The following is a 25,980-nucleotide window of genomic DNA, read 5'->3' as shown; positions in this document are numbered from 1 at the left end:
AACATAATCATAGAATCATAATATGGGTTGGAAGAGACCTCAGGAGGTCATCTAGTCCAATCCCTTGCTCAAAGCAGGCGTAACACCCACTAAATCATCCCATCCAAGGCTTTGTTAAGTCGGGCCTTAAAAACCTCTAAGGATGGAGATTCAACCACCTCCCTAGGTAACCCATTCCAGTGCTTCACCACCCTCCTAGTGAAATAGTATTTCCTGATATCCAACCTAGACCTCCCCCACTGCAACTTGAGACCATTGCTCCTTGTTCTGTCATCTGCCACCACTGAGAACAGCCTAGCTAGATAGTTGAAGGCTGCTATCAAATCTTCCCTCACTCTTCTCTTCTGTAGACTAAATAGCCCCAGTTCCCACAGCCTGTCCTCGTAAGTCAAGTGCCCAAGCCCCCTAATAATTTTTATTGCCCTCTGCTGGACTTTCTCCAATCTGTCCACATCCCTTCTCTACTGGGGGGACCAAAACTGGACGCAATACTCCAGGTGTGGCCTCACCAGTGCCAAATAGAGGTGAATAATCACATCCCTCAATCTGCTGGCAATGCTCCTACGCCATTGGCCTTCTTGGCAATGAGGGCACACTGCTGACTCATATCCCCAGGTCCTTTTCTGCAGAACTGCTGCTTAGCCAGTCGATCCCCAGCCTGTAGCAGTGCATGGGATTCTTCCATCCTAAGTGCAGGACTCTTCACTTGTCCTTGTTGAACCTCATCAGATTTCTTTTGGCCCAATCATCCAATTTGTCTAGGTCACTCTGGACCCTATCCGTACCCTCCAGCATATCTGCCTCTCCCCCTAGCTTAGTGTCATCTGCAAATTTGCTGAGGGTGCAATTAATCCCATTATCCAGACAATTAATAAAGATGTTGAACAAAACCGTCCCCAGGACCGACTCCTGGGGCACTCCGCTTGATAACGGCTGCCAACTAGATATCAAGCCTTTGATCACTACCCATTGAGCCCGACAATCTAGCCAGATTTCTATCCACCTTATAGTCCATTCATCCAATCCATACTTTTTTAACTTCCTGTCAAGAATATTGTGGGAGACCGTAACAAAAGCTTTGCTAAAGTCAAGATATATCACATCCACCGCTTTCCCCATATCCACTGTGCCAGTTATCTCATCATAGAAGGCAATCAGGTTGGTCAGGCATGACTTGCCCTTGGTGAATCCATGTTGACTGTTCCTGATCACCTTCCTCTCCTCTAAGTGCTTCAAAATGGATTCCTTGAGGACGGGCTCCATGATTTTGCCTGATAATAATAATCCAAACTATACATATAAAATGAGGGGTCTAAATTAGCTGTTACCACTCAAGAAAGAGATCTTGGAGTCATTGTGGACAGTTCTCAGAAAACATCCACTCAATGTGCAGCGGCAGTCAAAAAAGTGAACAGAATGTTGGGAATCATTAATAAAGGGATAGATAATAAGACAGAAAATATCACATTGCCTCTATATAAATCCATGGTATGCCCACATCTTGAATACTGCGTGCAGATGGGGTCACCCCATCTCAAAAAAGATATATTGGAATTGGAAAATGTTCAGAAAAGGGCAAAAAAATGATTAGGGGTATGGAACAGCTGCTATATTAGGAGAGAGTAATAAGACTGGGGCTTTTCAGCTTGGAAAAGCAACAACTAAGGGGGGATATGATAGAAGTCTATAAAATCATGAGTGGTGTGGAGAAAGTAAATAAGGAAGTGTTACTTATTTCTTCTCATAACAAAAGAACAAGGGGTCACCAAATGAAATTAATAGGCAGTGGAGAGGAATATGCAATAGTTTTCTCCCCCGAGTTAGGATTCCCACACACTGGTTTTAGATAAAGCAAAAACAAATTTATTAACAACACAAGATAGATTTTAAGTGATTATAAGGGACAGCCAACAGATCAAAACAGATTATCTAGCAAATAAACAAAACACACAAACTAAGCTTAATATACTAAATAGATTGGATATGAATAGCAGGTTCTCACCCTAAGTGATGATACAAGCAGACTGCAGATTCTTAAGGGGCAAGCTGCACTTGCTTACAGCTTGGAATTCCCAGGTGTTCCATTCACCGGCTAACGATCTCTTTAGCCTGGGTCCAGCACTTCCCCAAGTTAAGTCTTTGTTCCTCAGGTGTTTCCAGGAGTCTTCCTGGGTGAGGAGTCAATGAAGAACCAAGATGATGTCACTCCCCTACCTTATATAGCTTTTGCATATGGTGGGAACCCTTTGTTTCAAAACTTGCTTCCCATGCCAGTCAGTGGAAAAATACTGGCATCCCAAGATGGAATCCAGCATCAGGTGACCTGGTCACATGTCCCTATAGTGTCATAGCAGACATTACTCGGAGGCTGTCTATAGCGTCCTCAGAAAGGCTCCCCAGGTGGGAGATAAGCATCTCCTAAGGCCTGTTCTCTCTAATGGCCCTTCCCCACCCAATACCTAGGCTGAAAACATCTGGTCTAATGGGCGTTCTCCGGGTGTAAACACATTTGTAATACAGATACATAGTCAATATTCCTAACTTCAGATACAAAAATGATACATGCATACAAATAGGATAATCATATTCTGCAAATTGTAACTTTTCCAATGATCTCTCACATGACCCATCTTGCATAAGATACATCATAACTATGTCATAATCATATCATAATAATATCGCTATGAAGAATATGGGGTGCAGTGTCACAGTCACCCCAAGCACGTTTCAGTAAAGCATTGCAGAGAAAATTAGAGGGTCTTCTACTCAAAGTCTGTAAAATCAGTGTCTGCATAACTGTCTCAGGACAACAGCAGGGTGGGCCTGTCTAGACTCAAATCCACAGGTTCCCAGTGTCACCAACCATCACAATATTTGGGGGGTTTCTTAAAACCCCAGCACCTGGAGTCAGGTGATTATGTGAAACTCTCAACTTTCATTTAAAAAAAAAAAAAGAAGGAAAGAAAACCTGAATCCTAAAAGCTCCCATATTAAAAGGAAAATGAAAAAAAACCCTTTTAAGCCAATTTTATGATTTTTCTGGTGGTGAGGCTGACTCCTGGTTTTCAGATCCCTGGAATTTGCAATACTGAGTCTGTTAATTAGCACAGGGAGACACCAGTTCTATTTTCATGGCCAAAGTCTAGTAGGGGATAAAAATAGTATTGGAGTAATCAGGTTATTGGGAGTTATTAGCATAGGAAATTCCCTCCATACAAGAGGGCAGCATGGATGAGTCATGGCTCTATGGGGGGAAGAGAGTTCTTCCTAATTCCTGGAAGTTGTTATGAATTTCGTAGGCACTTTGAGATCTATGGATGAAAAAGCACTATATATGAGGGAGGTATTATTATTATTGAGGGTCAAATGATCTCTTGTGAGATGTGCCATGCGACCAGGCCCTTCCAGCAACCTAAGTGGGGGAAAGAGTGACAAAATGGCTGCTCCCTGCCATATAAAACCAGTTGCCTTGGTAACCAAAACAGTTCAGCTGTAGAGCACGTGCACAGGAAGACTAATACTGGAGATTCCTGTGGCAAGCTGAGGGGGGCACGATCACAACTTACCGCTCATGGAAAAATATGGCAGAAAGAAGGGTTATATCAATTAAAAGGGGCACAGTGTGTGTGTGTGATACAGCAAATATAAGTAAAAGCAGCAAAGAGTCTTGTGGCACCTACACAGAGGTCAAACAGAGTCTGTGGAAGAGCTAGGGATTGAACCCAGGGTGGGTCCCGAACAATATAACCATTCTTCCTTCCTTCTCAAATGTATTAACCTGACTACCTGCAGCAGAGAGTCCACCTGTGGACTGTGTAGGAAAAAACCAGACATCACATTTGCAAGCAGCTGGTGCTGTCTAAGATCCCGTGGAGACTCTGAACCCACCAGCTGTTCTGTGGATAACTAGATTCACCTGCACCGTGGCTGCTGCATCCCTGTTCGTTTTATTTGTCCTCTGCATGCTGCTATCAGACTCGGATCTGCTGCCTGTACAGAGACAGATGCACTGTGGAGATTGGTCTTTTGTACCTCCCCGTCAATCTCAGTTACCAGTTGGACCTTTATACTGGCTATTTACGACAGATAAGAGGATGTCAGTCTGAGCTGTGGGCCCCACAGCAGCAAACCTACCATGAGCTGTGCTTTTAGATGTACCTGCTGTGTTCTCTCAGTCAGCTGCCGTGGGGTCGGATGAGGCTGATAAGCTGCTGCTGTTTCTATTCTGTGAGTGCAGGCATCACTTTTCCCCACAGTGCAGCCTCCAGAACAAGAGCATGCCACGTCTGCAGCCTCTGTTGGCTCACTTCTGGTCTATTTATATTCTCAGCGTGGTGTTTTAGATTCCAGCCAGTGCTCCCCTTGGAGATGCACAAACTTTTTTATACTCAAAGTAAAAGCAGAGGTTGGTTCTTTTCTTTCCTTTTTTGAGGGGTTGGGAGGAGAGGGGTTTGGTCCATTTCCAGTTTAGGGGGCGTGCAGTTGCTGGCATTTTGCTCTCAGATATTTGCAAGAATGAAATACAAATGTTGTGGCTGCAACTGATTTTTCTATTCCGGTACGCTCATGGTCCGTTCAGTGAAAACCCTGGAAAAAGACTGTATTCTGTAGAAACAGCCCAAACCACTGTCAGCCGAGTATTGCAATCCATAGAATGTGGGAGATCCCAGGAGAATCCGCTTGTATTTTCTTTTGACAGCCTCATCACCGTTTTTTTCCTCCAGCAATCTCAAAGCACCTTGCCAGGGTGAATAAACATTATTAGTGGCAGAGGAAACGTTGTCTTGTGATTGAGGCCCTGGAGCTGGATCCAACTCTGCCACAAATTCACCGAGGGCAAGTCAGCTAGCCCCTTTGGGTGTCAATTCCCTGCCAGTGGATGCTCACACTTCCTTTCTGCTCCCCTTTGTCCGTCTTGTCTATTTTGTTTGTAAACTCGCCAGGGCCGGGAATGTCTCTTGCAATGTGTGGGCGCAGTCCCTGGCATGGTGGGGGCCTTTTGGCACTCCTGGAGCTGTCAAGTGCAGCCCCCTCTCAGGCGTCTGGCCTTTAGTGGTCACCAGGCTCTGGGTGGACTCAGAGGATTCTCCCACTCTCAGACCAGGCCCTGCTGGAAGCACCCTGGAACTAACTTTGATTGCCTCAGCAGGTCCGAAAAACTCACACCCTGCAGTTCTGTCTCCTCCTGGACAGAGACGGTGGCAATCAGGGACCAAACAGTCTCCTTACAGCAAAGTATCACTTATTTAGAGCAAACGCATTTAAGAGAAAACAGATCACAAAGAACAATCAAACAACTGGTCCGCATGTTTAGCTCTTCCCTGTGGCTTCCCATTCCTTGGATCTGCAAAGGCCCAATTTCTTCTCCCTCCACATTCTCTCTCTGTCAACTTCTGACAAGTGACCCCCCTCTCTCCCCTTCTTCCCCTCAGAAAGTGCTTTTTGACTGTGAGCTTTTTATCTCCTGGTGTCCATCCTGGCAAAAGAACTGTGTCACTTCCGCCTGGGTCCAGGAAATATCTCACCATACTGCATTGCTCCCAATGTTTGCTGGGATGGTCTGATGTGGTGAGCAATTGGATTGACTTTCTGCACAATCTGCATTGAATTAAAATATTATAGGTGTGTAGTAAATATTCCACTGCCCCCTGTATAAATTAGATCAATAAAGCCATACAGGAAATTCTAAAAACCCAGCATACAATAATTTCCTTTCACTGACCCAGTCACATAGTGTTCATAAAATTGTTACATCAAAGTACGCAGCTGGGAACAGGACTCATGTTCCCTGTGTCCCAGTAAAGTGCTTACCCCCTGCATCATGCTGCCTCTTTATAAAATATGTTTGTTTTATTTTTCTCCATTTATAAAGTGCACCCAGCCTGCCAAACCTGCGAGCGCACAATGAAACGGTATGAAAAAAATACAGCCACGTTTCCAAGTGAACAATCAAAATCCTCTACACCCATCACAAGTAACTGCCCTACAGACTGCGCCCACCCAACTGACTTCCCTGAAATCTTCTAGGAAAATATAGAAAAGTATCTCAATGTGTCCCACAGGAGAGCAAATCTGGGGTTGTTCTGACCCGGTGGAAGTGTGAGTTCCAGAACGAAGACCCCTTTAATAATGCCCTGACAGCAGCCCCAGTTCCTGTTTATCCTGAGTTTACATGGATGATACTGTATCACTCAGCTGATCTCACACTGTCACAAGTGGAGATAGAGGAGAGGCTGCTCTTCCTCTCATTTGCCTTCTGACTTCACTTGAGGGACTGTGGATTTACACCAGCGGAACAGATCTGCATCAGGCCCAAGGTCTCTCAAGAAGCCAGGATCCAAAGCGCTCACTGCTCTGCAGGTCAAAGCCGACACTTTCGGATTTCGCCTGGAGATGAAGTGGAAGGTGCCACGTACAGAGCACAGGGTGTAGCGTGTTCCCCGTGGAACCACAGCTGAGTAAGCAGGCCTGCTGCATTAGGCACTGGCGGTGATGCTGTTTATTTACTGTGCTATTTATGGAGCAAAACACAATTTTTCTTACCATAGCAACGGCACTTGGTGTTTACAGCACGCTTCCAAGTTCTATGAATCATCACTAAAGTAATCATCGTTGTGACCACCAGACTCCAGCAAGCATCTTATTATGTAGAGAGCCCCGGGAATATATTTAGTGTATATTTTCACTTGCACTCCCTGCCCCCTTCCATAAAGATCTGGTTGGTCTAGCTCCATGGGGATTCTGCTTTCAGGGCACTTGTCTCAATCAAGGTAATTACCTGAGCTATACAGTTCTGTATATATGAAAATGCCCCATTTGTCATGGGAGCAGGTCGGCTATTTGTACTCTGTAGCGGGGAGCTCTTGCCAGTGGTTCGCCTCCGTAGCTTCTCTTGTGTTTTTTCAGTGATGTGTCCAGTTTACTGGGAAATGCACACTAGATCCCTATTGTTAGAGGGCTTTCCCTTCACCCCCTCCCCATGTTCTTGTCCCGCAGACAGAAAGCAGAAGACCAGAAGTCCAAAGTGCAGACAATGCGATGTTTATTGGGGTTAGTTCCAAGCAAACATACCTGTAGCTCTACACACCGGCAGAGTCGGTTTCCCAGTGTTCCATTCCCAGCTCTGACACCGCAGAGCATTTACCCCGTGTCCCCTTTCCCAGCTCTGACGCCGCAGAGCGTTTACCCTGTGTCCCCCTTCCCAGCTCTGACGCCGCAGAGCCTTGCCTATTTCCCCATTCTCCATTACCCCCTCCCCATTCCCATTTCCCACTTCATCCTTATTAGCAGGTTCAAATATATCTGCAATGCATGTCCACAGTCCCACCCCTTTTGTACCCCATCGGAGGGGAAAGGAGTGAGGCTGTGTTGCAGTCAGGGACAGGCATTCCTTTGGTCTTTTAGTGTTTTATACCTTCCCCCAGCCACCCTTTGCCCTTCCGACTGGTTGCTTGACCTTGCCTTGAGATAGGGGTTGAGGCAATCTTAAAGTGTGCTCTTGAGTAACACTTCAACTGCTCTGATCTGTTTACATTGTACTAACAAACCCATCTGACTAGGCAGAAGCAACATCACAGTCTTTGTCTTTTGTTCACACATATCCGTAAGGATATAAGAGTATCAAAAGGTCAAACCCAAAATTCTATCTCACGCTGACAAACAGGCTTATGTGCTAACACCTATCAGCTCCTAGGACTGGGTCTCTCTACAAACCCCTATCGAAGTACCTCATGACTTTGACTCCAAATGCCTATCAGGTATTTGGCTTCTGAAGTCACCAGTCATGGCCATTTGACAATCATGTCAGGTTGACTTTGAAAAGGTCTGAGCCGCTTGGTTCCTGGTAGAGCAGGGGCTGTTTTATTCCCTCTACCCAACTCACTCTCTCTCGCTCTCTCTCGCTCTCTCTCGCTCCACACGAGATAGAGCAAAGCTCTGAAATGTTATATGAATGGACCCTCTTTGGGCAGATTCTCTAATTTTCACCTGTATTCATGAGACACCTGCACCAACCTCTCAATCCCAACTCTCGCTCTGGTATTTGCTGAAAAAGGCACCGCGTGTTTACAGCTGAGCTTTGCAGCAGAGAGCTGGGAAAGCGTTCGCACTTGCTGAATGTTATCTCGTGGCTTAGGGACAAGAGTCAGGACAAGTGGAGTCTGTTCCTCGCTCTGACGCTGGCTCATTTCATTGGTCTGTGCCTCTGTTTACCATGTCATAAAACCGGTGTCATTTATAGATTTTACCTTCTGACGAGACGGATACTGTTGCCGATCTCAGTGGGACTGCATGTTTCTGACTTTGCTGCACACCGGGGGCTTCATGGCAGCAATGGGGAGAAAGCTATGATGCTTGGGCTCCAACCCCCTCCCCCCAAACCCCTTGAGATAAAGGATAATGGCTATTAGTGGTATGGAATATATGTCATAACATACAGTTGTGCTGGTCTGATTCCATGCAGCAGAGGGCAGTGGTACTGTGGCAGAGTGGACTCGCTCCCACCCACTTTCTAGCCCACAAAGGGCTCAGAGACTTTCTTCTGGTCACATACCTCATGTAATTTATTACAGTGTTCTCGTCCATCACCTTGACAGGCTATGCAGCCTCATGTCAACAGCCTTCAGCTCCTGGAGCCATGAGCGAGCTCTTGCCCTGTTTCTACAAGCCTGTTTCTCCCACTCCCATCCTGCCTGCCTCTTTGCACTTCCTTCCTGGGCCTTCGGTCCCTTCTGGGTTAATAAGTTAATTATCCTTTTAACTCCTCCAGTCCAGCCCAGTCTATCAATTGGGACCAGTTCCCATAGTCAGGTGTACTCCAGGGCAATGAATTGGAGTTGCAGCATCGGGAGGCTGGGCCAACTCTCTGTCACATGGCTCCTCCCCCTTGCCTGAGAGACAGATTTTTCTCTCCCCCCTGTGCTGTCACTCTGTGGGGGTCTCTCTCGGTCCCTGGGGTGATCCTCTAGGTTATCCCTGTGGTGCCCATTCATTTTCCACCCCCAGAAATCGCACTTGGCAGGGGGAAGACACCCCCACAGCTCCATTTCATTCTCCTTCAAGTCATGGGCATCCTGGGGGGTTGCTCACCCTTTTCTCCCCCTTTGTATCTGGTGGAGGATTGAGGGCACTCCCCTCATCCCACTGATTGCTCAGGGCCTTGGGTTCCCCAAACCGCGTCTCGGCTTTTTCTCTTTAGCATTGCAGCGTGGGGAGCTCCATGGGTCCTTCGAACTCTACTGAGGAGCTCAGGTTAACTTTCTCCACCCTCCTTACCTCCTTAATTCCCATTCCTCTCAATTTCTTGTGGGACTCTCTTTTCTTTCCCTTTCACCTGAATTAGGCCCTGTTGTCTAGGCGTTTCGAAATCTGCTCCCACTGGTTTGCTTTTTCCTCCCTTCGGCCTCCATTTCCTCCTCTCAGGTTTTCTGTTTCTCTACCAGGGCCTACAACAGCACCTTGTTTTCCTAATGGGAAGGGGCTCCAATCGGTGCCCAACACAATAGGGTGGGGCAATCTGTCTATCACCCCAACTTGCTTCCAATTAAACCTCCCCTGGACTCCCTGGAGTACCTCAGCGCTTTGTATCCCGATGGGCACACTCTGTTCTCACAGTTGCCCTTGGAAGTACCAGTGGAGTGTCACCTGCTCCCTCCAGATCAGGGAACAAGAGGAGGCCATGTCTACCAGGCCACTTCAATGTTTTCTCCTCACCCTTACTGGAATGGTGGGCAATTTCTTTCCTCTGTCTTCCCTCCACTCCCGACCCAACCAGAAAACTTGGCAATACCACATTCCCTGTAGAGGGAGTCTTTTTTCATGTGCCCCTGATGCATGCACTGGGCTTCTCCTTCTTCCTCTCCATCCCCTTGGCAGCTGGGGGTTCCCCAAACTTCCTCCTGAGTTTCAGGTATAGGGTCGGCCCTCTTTTCTGAGCGGTCCACCTCCATGAACTCCTGAGTCAATTTTACCACTGTATCCAAAGTGATGGGTTGATGCTGTCTAACCCACACCCATGTATTCTCCAGGAGGCCCTGAAGGAACTGTTCCAACACCAGAGCATCTGTTTTTCTTCTTGTATGTAAAGGGGGTTTAGGAGTTTTCCTCAATGTACACGTGTAAAACACGTTGAGGTCCCCTGATGAAAACTGTCAACAAAGAGCAAAACATATACCAAGAAGGAATTCCTGCTTTGTGGAAGCAGATGCTGTGATGTAACCCGACTTACAACTCTGGTAACAGCGCACCTAAGTGGTTTTTTGTGTCGCCAACCTCACTTGGCGTCAGAACCTGCGACCCTCCAGCACTAAAAAATGAGCCTTTACTGCTTCAACTAAAGGACTCACTTCCTGTAATGGAAGCACTAATAGAGTCATTACCGTCTGTGGATCAGTCCTGCAGCACATGCTGAACTGTGGTTTACATTTGAACACACAAATGCCTGGCTGGGTTTCCAGTTCTGACAATGGAACCCCCTAAGAGTTTGTTTGACAAAGAGACAAGTGGATGGAAGAAGTCTCCCGAGCAGTGCGAGGCTGTTTTCAGGTGTATAAGAAGAGATTGCACAGAATCTGTCAGAGAGAAAACCACACTCAGTCTTTCTAACCCATGGTATGAGGGGCCTGGATACACATTGTTTTTTGTTTGTTTTATTTCAACTGATAAGGTCAGAAGAGCTCCTGGGTGAATGAGGCAATATTTTCCTTTGTGATGGATCTGGTGCGTATGGTTCAACCATAGATCCCAGAGTGGGATTTTACCGTAATTAGTGCAGCTGGCAGAGGTCTTGTTTCCACTGTCGTCCCTAATCATTAAGCACAGGGAAACAGATGCATCAAAAAGTCCCTTCCATCTTCCCTCATTCCTTCCCATTACACAACTGTTCATCTGAATCAGGGACTATGCTAGCATTTACTAATAACTCAGTGCTAACATGTACTGAAGCCAAAGTCTCCCTGTCACTCCACCTGAGGCTCTTCTAGGTATCAGTTTAGCCCTTAAAATAACTAAGTTTTGGGGATAATCAAAAGAGATGAAAGTTTCAGGAAAAATAACTTTTCCTTTTATGGGTTGTTTTTGGTGGTTGTAATTTATGACCCCCCCATATGCCAAAAATGGTCACAGGGGAGACAGCAATGATAGCAAACTCATGACAATTTGGTAAAGTGGATGGAGCTAGAGAGGGATGAAATTGGAAGAATGGAACTGAAGACGAGCTCAAAGGAGGCTCTAAAAACACTGGCTACTCCTGGGGAATTGTATGCCAAACAATTAAAAGTTCTGCGCCAAAAATTAAAAATTCTGCACACAATATTTTAAAATTATGCACATTTTATTTGTCAAAATAAAATTCTATTATCACACCAGTTTAAATTATTTTGGTAATTTATTTCAAAAAACTTGTCAGCAAGTATGTCTGTAACAATACAGACACACACAAAAATTCCCCCAGAAGTAGAGAGTTAAAGAAACCACTACGACAACCCAGTTCCTGTTTCTCTGCCCCCAACCTCCCCAGAGGCCAGCTGCAGGCCCCCCCGGCCCAGACACTCACACCACCTACCCTCCTAGAGCCCAGGGAGCCAGAGGGAGAAAGAGCCTGATGCTGGGTCCCTGGCTTGCACAGAGTTTCCTGCGCACCACTGCTTTCTTCCTTCAGGGCGTGCTGGGAACCGCAGCTGCTGGGAACCCTCCCATTCCCTCCTCCTGGTCCCGACCTTGTGTCCTATTTGTGAGCTGGGCTTTGCTGGGTCCAGCGGCCCCTAGTAGCAGCCAACATCTCTGCAGCCTATTTTTGTGGGGAAAAAGGAAATTCTGCGCACCTAACACTAATTTCTGCAAAATTCTGCATTGCGCAGTGGTACAGAATTCCCCCAGGACTAACTGGCAAAAGATGGGAAAGCCAGGACATAGCTAACAATTCCCAGGAAAGTCCCAAGCCCTTGGGAATGGAACTTGAAAGAAATTGGTCAATACATGGAGGAGCCATCGGTATTTCTGGGAAGGATCTTCCTACTTACTATTAGGGTTGGCCACACTGGTTTGGACAAAGCCATCATCATGGCTGCATAGTCCCATTGTATCAAATTTAGTTTGCTTTTTAGTTGAACAGAGATTAGACTTCACTAGTTGTGATTGGAGCAGTTCACTCCATGGCTGTTGGCTTGTAATCTTTACTTTGGGCAAGTGCCTCACTAGCACGTTGTGAATGCTACTGCCATATAAACTAATAATCATCTGGTGTTAGCCTGAGCAATAATCCCTCCTGAGAGCTCATGCCTGGGCCCCATGTACTATTGAGCCATTACGGATCACATAAGGATCCCTAGAGTACCTGAGGTCTTTCTCTGCAGCCACAGACAACTACCCTGCCTACCCGTTTTGCTTCATTGTGCCTTTTCTCTCGCTCCTCTAGGATTCATCCATTTGCTGTTCTTTTAGTATCCTCTATCAGTTTGGTCTCACACCCAGTCCTCACCTCTACCTGGAACCTGAGCAAGAGGGATTCAACAACTCTCATTCCAAGATATCAACAATTTTCCACCACTAAGACCCTAGATACAGCCAAGCACTTATGCTCATGCATAACTTGAAGCATGGGAGCAACCCATTGGATCAAGGCCTAATTAATTAGAACAAGACACCTGTGAAGTAGATAAGTATTATCATATTTATTCCAGAAACATGAAATAATAGGAAACTTGTAAGAAAATCTCTTCTCCTGAGATTTACAACTGAGTTTAAACACTCATGTTTTTAGATAAGCATCAAAACTTGTTTGTGTTTATCCAACCTGATGCTGAAGACTTTATTCCCTTTTGGGCCTGCCCATCATTACATCCCAACCATGAATTTTTTGGATGATGCTAGCTTTATTGATGCAGATGCCCGAGGGCTTAATCCAAAGTCCACTGAAATCAATGAGTCTTGATTGACTTCATTGGGCTTTAGGTCATGAAAAACAGTCATTATGTATATTGTACATGCTGCTCTGAGGATATTTGCATTGTTTTTTCATTTTATTTTATTTCCTTTTTTGTATTATGGAACCTTTTAGCAATTCCCATTTCATCAGTAGCTGGAAACGAAAGTCTCAAAGTTCTTCCAAATCTTTCTTGGTTCTTTGGTCGGAATAACCACTCATCTCCCATAACACACCGCATTGTGCTTAGTTTGACTTTGAAAACAATAGAGTTTGTGATTGTGCCATAGAGATATGCATAAAGCCTCTGGTGCCTCCGAGCCTGGCTCACTACCCAATTGCAACCCCCTGTAAATGGGCTTGTTTGTTCTTTTTATTGCAGACATCTCTTTCAAACATGTAAAAGGCTGCTATGAAAAACCCCATTGTGTTCTTGCAGGCCAGATGGCTAAAGGGGCATTACTGCTCTGTCCCCATAAAACTGTCTGATTCTCTGCAAGCATTAACAAGGCAATATATTTTTTAAGAGCCATTAAATACTTGAGATTTAGGTAGTGGTAGGCATGGCTGTTGTGGGCTTGAAGATGCTTTTAAAGTCCTTCAGGTTGTCCTTAAAAACTCTGCTGAAATTAGGTTGCCTCAGGAGACAAATAAAAATAAAAATATCCCGCTAAAACCAAAATTGGGCTAGGCTCCTGAGATCTGCTTTAGCTAGAAACGTTATCTTGTCAGTTGTGAAATGCCGTTTAACTTCCTGCGTGCAGTTTTAGACTTGTATGGGTACAATAAAGAATCTCTTTCCTCTGCAGTACAGTAGCTAGTCTGCTCCCTTTATAGGTGCCTTTTCCTGTCACAGTCCAAATGCCTCAGCAGAATTAAGTACTTTAAGCCCAGATATCCCAATTAACAAAGCAAAGGAAGAGAACATAGAGTCATGGATTCCAAGGCCAGAAGGGACCATTGTGATCACAGACGCTGACCTACTGTACAACACGTTCCGGAGAATTTCACCACAATAATTCTTACAGCAGATCTTTTAAAAAAACATCCAGTCTTGATTTTAATATTGTCAGTGATGGAGAATCAACCATGACCCTTGTTAATTGTTCCAATGGTTAATTATTCTCACTGTTAAAAAATTTACACCTTATATCCAGTCTGAATTTCTCTAGCTTCAACTTGCAGTCATTGGCTCATGTTATACCTTTCTCTGCTAGACTGACAAACCCATTATAAAATATTTCTTATCCATGTAGACTGTAATCAAGTCACCTCTTAACCTTCTCTTTGTTAAGCGAAATAGATTCAAATCCTTGAGTCTATCACTATAAAGCATGTGATCGAGTCACTTACAGTTATCTGCAGTCAAATTCTTTATGAAGGACCACACTGTGAACATCTTACTCTGGTGAGCAGTTACTGTTTCACGTATCACGTGTTGGGTAATAATATGCTTGTAAAACTAAACTGGGCTCTTTATTAAGAGAACCATTTGCAGGGATCTGCAATTGCAGCTAGCATTCCAGTCATGTACACACAGACTGACTCCCCAGTGCCTTCTCCAAACTCTTCCTTCATGCAACCTGTGCTTCTCCTTCCAAGTTCCATGCAGGTTGCAACAGATGCTACAATATAAATAGCTGCTCCCCACTTCTAATGAGTTTACAATCTGCCCCTTGAATGTCTATACTAAAGAAGGTTGGGCCTGGATTGGAGACCAGAGCTGCCAGTAAATCTTAGGTACTGCAGAAAGTGTGGTTGATGATTCAGTAAGTGGCGCTCTTCTCCATGGATGTGTATTGAACCATGTTCCAGTCGAAGGTACTGTGTGTATTTTGGATGAAACATAAAATTGAGGTCCTATTTGTGATCCAGGAGAGTAGGAGCTAAAATTAACCCTGGTGTCCTGCACAATTTAGTTTGGATAATAACTGTAAATTTGCTTCAGTGCTATTTACGACTTCCACTATTCATTTTTTGGGGGAGCATCATGCAAGGAAATTCGCCCCACTCCCTGCAAAAAACATGATTTGAATGAAAAAATGTGTCAAATACATACAGCAATGTGTATTTGTACAAGAGCTGGTAAAAAGAAAATCAGCTAAAAATGTTTCCCAGTGTTTTGTCAAAACTTTTCTTACCAGCTCTAATTCACAGACACATTTGTAGCTGAAATCCACACACAGCCCAAGAAACTTGGCTCTGCAGAGATGTGAAATCCACCCAGTGGATGCAGGGCTTCATCCCAGTAGCCAGAAGCCCCTTTTTGGTGGGTCTATCTCAGTACTTACATGGCCCTCACTACTCTGGTATCTGAGCAACTCACTAACAATAATGCATTTATCCTCACAACACCCCTAGGAGGAAAATATCATTATTCTTACATTACTGATGGGGAACTGAGGGATGAAGTAACTTGCCTCAGATCTCACAGTTTGTGTCTGGCACAGCTGGGAATCGACCCAAGCTCTTCAGAGTCAGAATCCAACACCTTCACCACAGCATCATCTTTCCTTGGCGCTGTTAGGTAAAAAGCAAGTCCTCACTCACCTCTCCAGCACCCGAGTTCGTGCGGAGTTGGTATGGGGCTCACAATCTGTCAGAGACCAGACACCAATTCGTTGATCAACGGGCTCACACTATCCTTAGCCTGAAAAGCTTCAGAGTAAGTGTGGCAAGTTTATTAGGGGTTAGCATCAATATTTATACACAGAAGTAAACAAAGTGATTAACAGATCATAATGGTCATGTATAATCAATCAAGATTCTACAGGATAAAACAGGTTAAAATGTAAATTCAGAAAGAGAAAAGGGGAGATGGCTACTTAAGGGGAGGGGGGTGTCATGAGTAGTTTGCAGGTCAGAGCTTTGATTAAAAGTTCAGACAGAGACATCAAGTCTGGGTTAAGTTTAAGCTCATCAAAAGTTCAGACTCAACAGCGCCAGTTGCCTCATTAGCACCCGCATTCCCAGACACTTCTTACCTAGGGTTGAAGTGATACAGAGGGCTTTACAGTGGGCTACAGCAATAGATAGAAGAAGAAGGCTGGTCCCATGGTTTGGGCATCATCCTGCGACTTGGAAGACCTGGCTTCAGTTCTTTGATCTTCCACAGACTTCATGGGTGATCTTGGGCAAGGCTATCTGTGTCTCAGTTCCCCATCTGTACAATGGGGATAATAGCACTGCCCTGCCTTTCAGGAGTGTTGTGAATGCATTAAAGATGAGGAGATTAAACATGAATGACTTGTCTTCATTTTCGTGGCCCATCATCCCTCATGGATTTTTGGGATGTTGATCCCAGTCTTCATGGCCCACTGGTTACATTTTCAAACAAGCACCTTGTGCTTTCTCCCATGCTGCCCCTCAACATGAGAGGAGCTCCATGTAAACATTTGGATCACTACTTCATTGTCCTCCTTAAAACTCTCTGTGATGTTGCAGTCTATATGGTTTTATAAAAATATGCTAATGAGTGAATATAATGTAACTAGAATATGCTTCATGCAAAAGGTCTCTTGTAAGGTATCATTACAAAGCTTATAATCTACTGAGTGTGATCATCCTATATGTATAAATGTACCACTCTTGTATCTGAAACTAGAAATACGAAATATAACTCTGAGGGCCTATTGTAATTATGCAAAGTATGGGCCATTAATAGTGGTCTGGAATCTTGATGACTCCCATTAACCAGGACAATTGTCTGCAGATGGCTGTGTTTACCTCTAAGTCTTCCTGTTTACGTGTGAGCTGGCAAGTGGGCAATGAAGTCTTGCAGTGACATGTGATCATGTCACCTGAACTGGAATCCATCTTTAACCTGGTGTCTTTCCATTGAGAAGGAGGGGGTGGGAACCCAGAGAGGGACAAAGGATTCCCGCCTTATGCAAAAGATATATAAAGGGGTGGAACAGAACAAAGGGAGAGGAGTCATCATGAAGAATCCCCTAGCTACCATCTGAGCTGGAACAAGAGCTGTACCAGGGGAAAGAATTGTGCCCAGGCCTGGAAGGTGTCCAGTCTGAGGAAAAAACTTACTGAAGCATCTCTGAGGGTGAGATTATCGGTATGCAGTTTGATTGGACATAAAGTTGCTCTATTTTATTTTATTTTGCTTGGTGACTTACTTTGTTCTGTCTGTTACTACTTGGGACCACTTAAATCCTACTGTCTGTATTTAATAAAATCACTTTTTACTTATTAATTAACTTAGAATATGTATTGATACCTGGGGGAGCAAACAACTGTGCATCTCTCTCTATCAGTGTTATAGAGGGCGAACAATTTATGAGTTTACCCTGTATAAGCTTTATACAGGGTAAAACAGATTTATTTGGGTTTAGACCTCATTGGGAGTTGGGCATCTGAGTGTTAAAGACAGGAACACTTCTGCTTTCAGGTAAACCTGCAGCTTTGGGGCAAGTAATTCAGACCCTGGGTCTGTGTTGGAGCAGACGGGAGTGTCTGGCTCAGCAAGACAAGGTGCTGGAGTCCTGAGCTGGCAGGGAAAGCAGGGGTAGAAGTAGTCTGGGCACATCAGGTGGCAGCTCCCGGGGGGGTTCTGTGATCCAACCCGTCACACTCTCCTTTGCCATGAGGCCTACAAAAAACTCGACAACAGTGAGGCTGCTGGTGTGCCAAGAGCCTTGCCTATCATGCTGACCAATACTGTCTCACTGTTTTCATGTGCGCCCCAATTTGTTTGTAGCCATCTATTGTCTTTTGTCTGTTACTTAGATTGTGAGCTCTTTGGGGCAGGGACTGATATTTTTGTGCTGTGTTGTATTGTGCCTAGCACAATGGGGTCCTGGCCCATGATTGGGGACCCTGGGTGCTACTGCAATACCAATCATAATAATAATAATAAATAATAATACTTATTATTGCTTCATAATTTATTATTAATTAATTAATTAATAACATATTTATTTAATACTATGGTAAAGGGGCCATATAAGTATCAAAGATTGGGCATACCTACCTCAGTGAATTTTACACTTTGTACACTTGAAAGTGGTTTTGTGGCACAAACAATATCATGTGACTTACATTGAACAATTTCACTGCAGAAATAGCAATTTTGAGCTGCAAATACTCTCAATATTGCTATCAAAAGTCTTGGAGCAATCCATAGGCTGGCGCATGTTTGCGTCAAAGAAGTTCAAGTCCCAAACAAATATGTAACAATCCAATGCTGTTAAGTGGATAATTTGTGAAATGGAAAAAGGAGGATAAATCCTTCTAATAAATTGCTCCCTGCAAATAATTCACCCAGCTCTACTCTGCAGGCATAACAATGGGAATAGAAAAGTCTGCAGACAAATTAAATGGCTTCCTCTAAGCGATGTCATTTTTTCAAGTTCCCGAGTCCAAAAGTCCCTTTTAAAATGATTTCTGTCTTGGCTTTTGACAGCTTCTATTGTCTTTATTTCCTGATATGTTATTGCTGTCGCCTGGTCTCAGTTATTTGAATGTTTTCTGCTCATTAGGGCATCTCAATCAAAATTCAAATTTCGATTGCATCGTTTCTCTGAGCCTGAGAACAACGGCAAGACCGAGTCAGGGCGCTGGGACCAAAGTGATGAGCCATAATTATTGTCAGTGACACAAAGAGTTCATTGTACTTAGGGATCTGTTTTCACACAGCTTAATGATCTCTCTGTTCCATTACCTATTCCATCAAGCATGTGTTGTTTGCAGTATCTATTATTGCTGCTGGCTGATTGCACTTTGGTATGATGCTCTTTCAACATTTCACCAACTTTCAGACTTACGTGTCTTTCTTGTCCGGGTCAGAGTAAGTCAAGCTGATTTACATCTGTTTGAATGTGAATCTTTCCTAGTTTGCTTTGGTTTGCAGCGCTGGGATTGATAGGAAGTGGTTTCTGAGGCTATGGCTACTCACTGGTCAGGAGGCTAGATGAGGTATTCCTATACATGCTGTCCTGATTGTAGTGTAGACATACCCTGAGACACAGGTACAAAGTCACTTTCTGCTGGACTCGTGTCCCTAAGTCTTTATTTTAAGAGGGCAAACTTTTCACCTCTGATTGCCACAGGGACATCTGATCCACACTGTGAATCTCTAATGCATATTGTGCCAGACACACACACGCACACACATGCACACTGCTGGCTCTTGACGTCTTGGAAACCAGCGTATGATAATTCACTTCTGTTTCTCTAAAAAAGAACAGGAGTACTTGTGGCACCTTAGAGACTAACAAATTTATTAGAGCATAAGCTTTCGTGGACTACAGCCCACTTCTTCGGATGCATACAGAGTGGAACATATAATGAGGAGATATATATACACACATACAGAGAGCATGAACAGGTGGGAGTTGTCTTACCAACTCTGAGAGGCCAATTCAGTAAGAGAAAAAAAACTTTTGAAGTGATAATCAAGCTAGCCCAGTACAGACAGTTTGATAAGAAGTGTGAGAATACTTACAAGGGGAGATAGATTCAATGTTTGTAATGGCTCAGCCATTCCCAGTCCTTATTCAATCCTGAGTTGATTGTGTCTAGTTTGCATATCAATTCCAGCTCAGCAGTCTCTCGTTGGAGTCTGTTTTTGAAGTTTTTCTGTTGTAATATAGCCACCCGCAGGTCTGTCATTGAATGACCAGACAGGTTAAAGTGTTCTCCCACTGGTTTTTGAATATTATGATTCCTGATGTCAGATTTGTGTCCATTAATTCTTTTGCGGAGAGACTGTCCGGTTTGGCCAATGTACATGGCAGAGGGGCATTGCTGGCACATGATGGCATATATCACATTGGTAGATGTGCAGGTGAACGAGCCCCTGATGGTATGGCTGATGTGATTAGGTCCTATGATGATGTCACTTGAATAGATATGTGGACAGAGTTGGCATGGGGCTTTGTTACAAGGATAGGTTCCTGGGTCAGAGGTTTTGTTCAGTGATGTGTGGTTGCTGTTGTTCTGTTTCTCTGTTGTTCACCACCTCAAAGGTAACAATGCTGAGGTGTGGAAGAGTGTGACCCAATCAACTTTCCTATGCAAATGACTACAGCTGATTGGCTCCTCCTGACAAACCGAAAGAGTAGCTCTGTGTGCACATAGAGTGCAGAATATGCAATGGACCATGCAGTGCAGTTTCGAGGATTTGTAATGAAGAGGAACATTGGTTTTGGGATTAAGGCACTGATTGGACGTTGGCCAAGTCTACACTAGAAACTTTTGCCAATAGAGCAGTGTTGTCTGGGGTGAGATGATTTTGTGTAATATTTCTATACCAGCAAAAGCCCTAGTGCAGATGCAGTTATAACAACATACAACTGGTTTTGCCTGCATAGTTTATTTTTCTCACCAAACCAGTATAAGCTACACCGACAAAGGCGCTTATTTTGCCGGTACAAGCTACGTCTGAGCTAGGAGGGTTTGCTAGTACAGCTATACTAGCAAACCTTTTCTAGTGTATACCTGACTTAAGTCTCAGGAGATCTTATTTCAGTTCCTACCTCTGCCACAGGTTCCTCCTGTGTCCTTGAGCAAGTTACTTAATTTCTCTGTGCCTCAGTTCCCCATCTTTAAAATGCAGACGGTATTTCCGTTCTCCACTTACAATGTGTACACAGCACATAATACAGGGGAATGGCTTGGTTGGGGCCGCTAGGCAGCATTGTAATGTAAGTAATAATAAAGCACAGATTGCAGAGGAAAACAGTATATATGTTGATACCATTGGGAGCCTAGATCATCTCTTTGCTATAGGAGGAGGCTTTTGGAATCCATTCTTTAGGCTGAAAGGAGCCATTTCAATGTCAGGTGTTAATGATATTTTAATGATAACTTTGTAAAAAAGTTAATTTTTGTTTGTGTCCAAAGAGAAAATTAAAGAATGTTATGTTCTGTCATCACAGGCTGGATTTTGGCACAGAGACGTGACTAGCAACCTAACTAGAAATAGGCTGGCCAGACCCACAACTGGCATATCTAGGGGTGAAATCCTAGCCCCATGGAAGTGGAAGATTTGCCAGTGGGGCCTGGATTTCATCTTTAGAGCCGAATCTTCCCAGAGTTCAGGGAACGGTTAGATCTGGAGGGCATCTCTAATTCTAGCCTTAGTTTTTGTACCAAAGCTGAGAAGTAGGAATTGGATAACCTATGGGTTGGTTCTTTTAATTAATTTGGTGGGAAGCAAGTAACCAACTGATTTCCTCACTTGAAAATATAGGATCTGTTTTATTTCCCCCCTCTGCTATGCAGATTTTGATTCTGTCCTTTTCGGGAGTCACTCACTACCAGGCCCCAGGTAGCTAGTCTGTAGCTTGGATAGCTACCTGGCATACATGCATATCTTGGAAGTGATCTTATGACAACCATTTCTTTCCTAGTTTCCTCTCTCCTCAACAATAATTACAGCAGTAAGTGGGAGGCTCATTGTCCCGCAGCCTATTTTCAGCGATACGAGAGCTACGTAGCAGTTGACTGATGTTTTATTCTTAGAAACATCTTTGATCTCACAGGAGCATCACTAGCAAATGATTTCAGAACAAATACTGTCAATTCAGATCAGTGGGCCCCAATTCCCAACCCCCGTCTCCCTTTTAGTGTGTTCTGCCCGTGTGTTGCAGATTGATTTTTTTAAAATGCTTCTTATTACATTTTACAAAATATGTAATGCTGGTGAAATGCATTTAAGGGTGTAGCTTTTTCTTAGTTATAGCCCAAGAATTTCATGGGGATACTTTGCAGGATTATCTGTGAATGTTTCTCTCCCCCTCCCGCTCCCATATTCCCCTGGTGCTAACTGGGAGCAATATCAGCAATTTGAGGAGGCGGGATAGCTCAGTGGTTTGAGCATTGGCCTGCTAAACCCAGGGTTATGAGTTCAATCCTTGAGGGGGCCATTTAGGGATCTGGGGTAAAATTTTGTCCTGCTGTGAAGGCAGGGGACTGGACTCAATGACCTTTCAAGGTCCCTTCCAGTTCTATGAGATAGGTATATCGCTATATATTTGGAGTGTTTGCCCCTATTGCACTAAACTCTGAATTGGTTTAGGTTCTCCTGTCACTAGTGTACTTAGCCTCCAATGGTCTTCTTAAATCTTGTGTGCATATATATACCCCATCCCTCCCCACATTAACTATCATATAAATGTGGTCCTTGATGTAACCATTACCAAGGGGCTCTATATCATTCTACTTTTTCAAAATGTGGTATCTCTATTTGCCCATAAACAACCCCATGTGGGTTTCTTGCACACACAATTGTACAAGCACTATAACCACTGTGCACAATTGACTGAATTTCTGAATGCAGCTCTCAGGCACACAGGTGAAGCTAGTGAAAAATGATTTGGTGCATGGATTTCACACATTGAAATGATGGCGCACAAAACCTGCATATGTGAATGATTGCAGAGGAAAAGCAATGCACAAATAAATACAGGTCTGCTTATTATCATGACTATTGATGTCTTCTATTGCAGTAGTTCCCATAAGCCTCAGCGAGGGTCACTCCCATTGTGCTAGGTGCTGTACAAACACATAGGAAGATGTGGTTCCAATGCCAAAGAGCTGTCAATCTAGAAAGACAAAAGGTAGGAGAAAGTGGTGCACCATTGAGCACAGTGATGATAGTGATGACAGGCGTGCACCCCTTTGAAAATGTAGCCAATAGGATGAACTGCTTTGTGGGTTAGCACTGGTCAGAGAGGAAGGGCAGTGGTTAAAGTCTGTATTGAGACACAGGAAATTTAAGTCCAGTTCCTGACTCTACCACAGACTTAGAACATAACGTATAAACCCTCTATGCTCCAGTTCTCCATCTGTAAAATGGGGATAATAGGGCTCTGTTTACTTGTCTATTGAGAATGAAATCTTTTTAAGTAGGTTCTATCTCTCACCACCTGTATGTCCAACACCTAGCACAAATGGGTCGTTAGCTGCTATTGGCATAGAAATAATAATAATAGCAATTCTGGTAGAGTGGCTGCTTGTTGAGGAAATCACATCTTCTGCCAGTTGTGCTCACTTACGGACTTCACAATAATTGGTCACTTTTTCAGAGCAGCTCCCCCAGAGCTCCTCACCCGTGTCTCATCGTTAGCCTCCCATCTACAGCCACCAAAGTCACAGTGATTCTTATTCTAGCCAGGCCCCCTTTTAGAGATCATCAAGGCTTTAGCTCTGGACAAAGGGAATTGCTTGGGTGCAGCACAAGTTAATCCATGGATCCGAATGTGCTGCCAACATGGTCCTCCCACACTCTCCTGGCCTGGGACCTTAATTCTCACATAGGAAATCACTAAACTGCCACTAGACCTGTGGGCTCCTCACCTGACACCTGTCCTGGCCTTTAGCCCTAAGAAGACCAGTGTCACATTCTGTATTCACCAGCTGAAACATGTAATAGTTTGGCTTCTTGTTAATCTACCTTGCATGAAGTCTATGTAACCCACTCTAGGGTCTAGTATCTCTGGCCCCATCAGGTCACTAGCCATAAGAGGCTAATAAATCAATGAGAGGATTTAAGCATGTAGTTCAAGCAGTGTGACCTATGCTCTCAGACTTGCAGGTCCCCTCTTCAAACCCTGCTGACGGTCCAAGTGGGCCTGGTTACACCCACATACTTTATATCTAAGTTAAATATCCACGAGGCTATTTGCTGGGCTGTATCAGCATCCTCTGCGGCACCTACAATAATTCTGTAATGCGGCAGGACATAGAAGAGCGAGCATAGAGAATCATTGGAACATTAATGTGCCTGAATATCAGGTTTTCAGTGTTCTTCTGGCATCTCTATTTGCAAGGGCTATGTTCAGCGGGCTGGAAACAATACAGTTTTGAGACAAGAATAGAACTCAGTGGGTGCTGCCTACTGCCAAAGAAAACAATGCAGCACAGAGAGCAGTTATTCCCATTCAAGTGACAGTTAAATAAAAATAGCAAATCTATTGAAATTAATTACACTGAGGCTTTCTGCACTCCAGTGACAGCTCAGTGCAGTTGACGAATTGTGGGAGATCATAGGGGAAAAAAACGGTGGGCATTTTGGTTTAACCAGCGAAACTCCTAATCATTCTCGTTGGGGTAACTCAAGTGCTTGTTATTTCCCCATGGCTGGCTTTGTTGTGCGCATTCGATGAAGGTTGCATTGTAACTCCTTCTAGGTATTCGCTGGCACAGGGGATCGATGCACTAGCTTTTCATAATGTGACACAGAGATTGGATGTGTTTCTAAAGGATGCTCTTTACTTTAACCACAAGTAATGGGGTATCACCATATTCACCTGTTTAATAGAGAAGAATAATTCCCCGCACTGCAGGAAATGCTGAGTGAAATTGTATGGCTTGCGTTATGCAGGAGGTCAGACTAGATGATCCCTTCTGGCCTTAAACTCTATGAGATTTGGGTTAAAAATAAAAGCCCAAGTGAAAACACATTTGTTGCTCTTATTCCAGCCCCTAGTGGGTGCTGGCCACATCACAGACCTACCACCACTACATATTTAGCGCCACCGGCAAGTTTCTGAAGCTCAGAAGAGATCCAGACTCCAGCGATTGAATAGCATGGGATGCTCAAGGTCAGGAGGGTAGCGTATAAAGCAGAGGAATGGAAGGCCACATACTTGGAACAGCAAGGGATATTTTGCAGATCAAGAATTAGGGATGTATAGAATTAAGGGGGTAGGACCACAGTTGCAAGGATACAGTAGATTATGATCAGGGCATGTTGACAAAGCTGTGAGGGATCCCAGGACTGGGATAGCAACTAATGCAGGAATGGTTCGTTGGCACTACTAGAAATAGTAGAAATAGAAAGGAATGACCGAACATATTTTAGTAGGTGAATTTATCCTCTTTTCTTGTCTGTGAATTACCTGGGGCAATATTGTGCTTCAAGTAGACACATGCTCTCTTGGGGTCCTCTATCTTGGCTCTCCCAATCCTCCACCCTCAACATCAGAGCGTCTGCCGGGGACTGAATGAGCATGTTCACAAAGGTCCTCCTGGGTTTAAGGGTTGCCCATCACCCCCAACTTCCTCCATCTGCTAGTCTCTTGATGCACTGTGAGCAGCATGGAAGAATTGGTCTTTAAGATCGTTGGAAATGTTAACAGGGCTGGAGCTTTATGATAACAGTGGATTAGACTCCATGACCCAGAAGGTGCCTTCCAGTCCTATGTTGCTATGTTTTTATGAGCTCAGGTTGGTCATAGCATGCATAGGGCAACATGGAAGAAGGCAAGGAGTTGATTGCACAAGAAGCTGAGAAATGGGTTAGTACAGGTGACAAAATGGGCGGACACAGGTGGACAAAATTCTATTCTATTCTATTCTACTCTGGTCTGTCTATTCTATTCAGATTCTTATACCGCACTCATCACTGTAATATCTGAGCACGGTCCAGTAGTGCATTTAGTGACATGACTAATGTCTGTTAGCCAGACAGAAGGCTTATCTTTCCTGCCCATCTCCCAGCCTTCACAGAACTTTCAAAATGGCCACTGGATTGAGTACTCTAATTTGTATTCAAGCAAATGTTGGCAATACTTTCGTATTCCACAAACATTCTTGAAAATAAAAACTTACCCACCCAAATTCTGTCCAATCAAATATGGTTTTAAGAGATTCAGGCTATGCAGAGCTGAACTGAAATTTTTCAACTCAGCTCCAGAAATCAAATTGGAACATTTAGCTGCAGGAATGTTGAATTGTTTCATTTTGATTTGAAATGTCAAAATAAAATGTTTCCAATAGAAATTTTTCAGCACTTCCCATTCTGCAAAAACATGTTGATATTTCAACATTTCATCTCAATTTGGGGCAAAAAACACATTTAAATTGGAATTTTCCATGGGGAGAGAAATTTCCATTTTCAATCAACCCTAGTCCTAAATGCTGCTACTCATGCACGTCTTCTGTCTTTAACACAGGATGACGGTGTATCTCACAAGTTAGCTTGCATATCTCACTTAGGATATTTTGCGTATGGTTAAGCTACGCAGCTATCAGCCTAGAAGGAACAAAATCTATAAAAACCCACAATTTTCCACCCCCAGCAGCCAAAAGCTTCATTACAA

The sequence above is a fragment of the Malaclemys terrapin genome, chromosome 2 (assembly GCF_027887155.1).
Source record: "Malaclemys terrapin pileata isolate rMalTer1 chromosome 2, rMalTer1.hap1, whole genome shotgun sequence".
Taxonomy (NCBI): domain Eukaryota; kingdom Metazoa; phylum Chordata; order Testudines; family Emydidae; genus Malaclemys; species Malaclemys terrapin.
Note: the sequence above shows the minus strand (reverse complement) of the source record.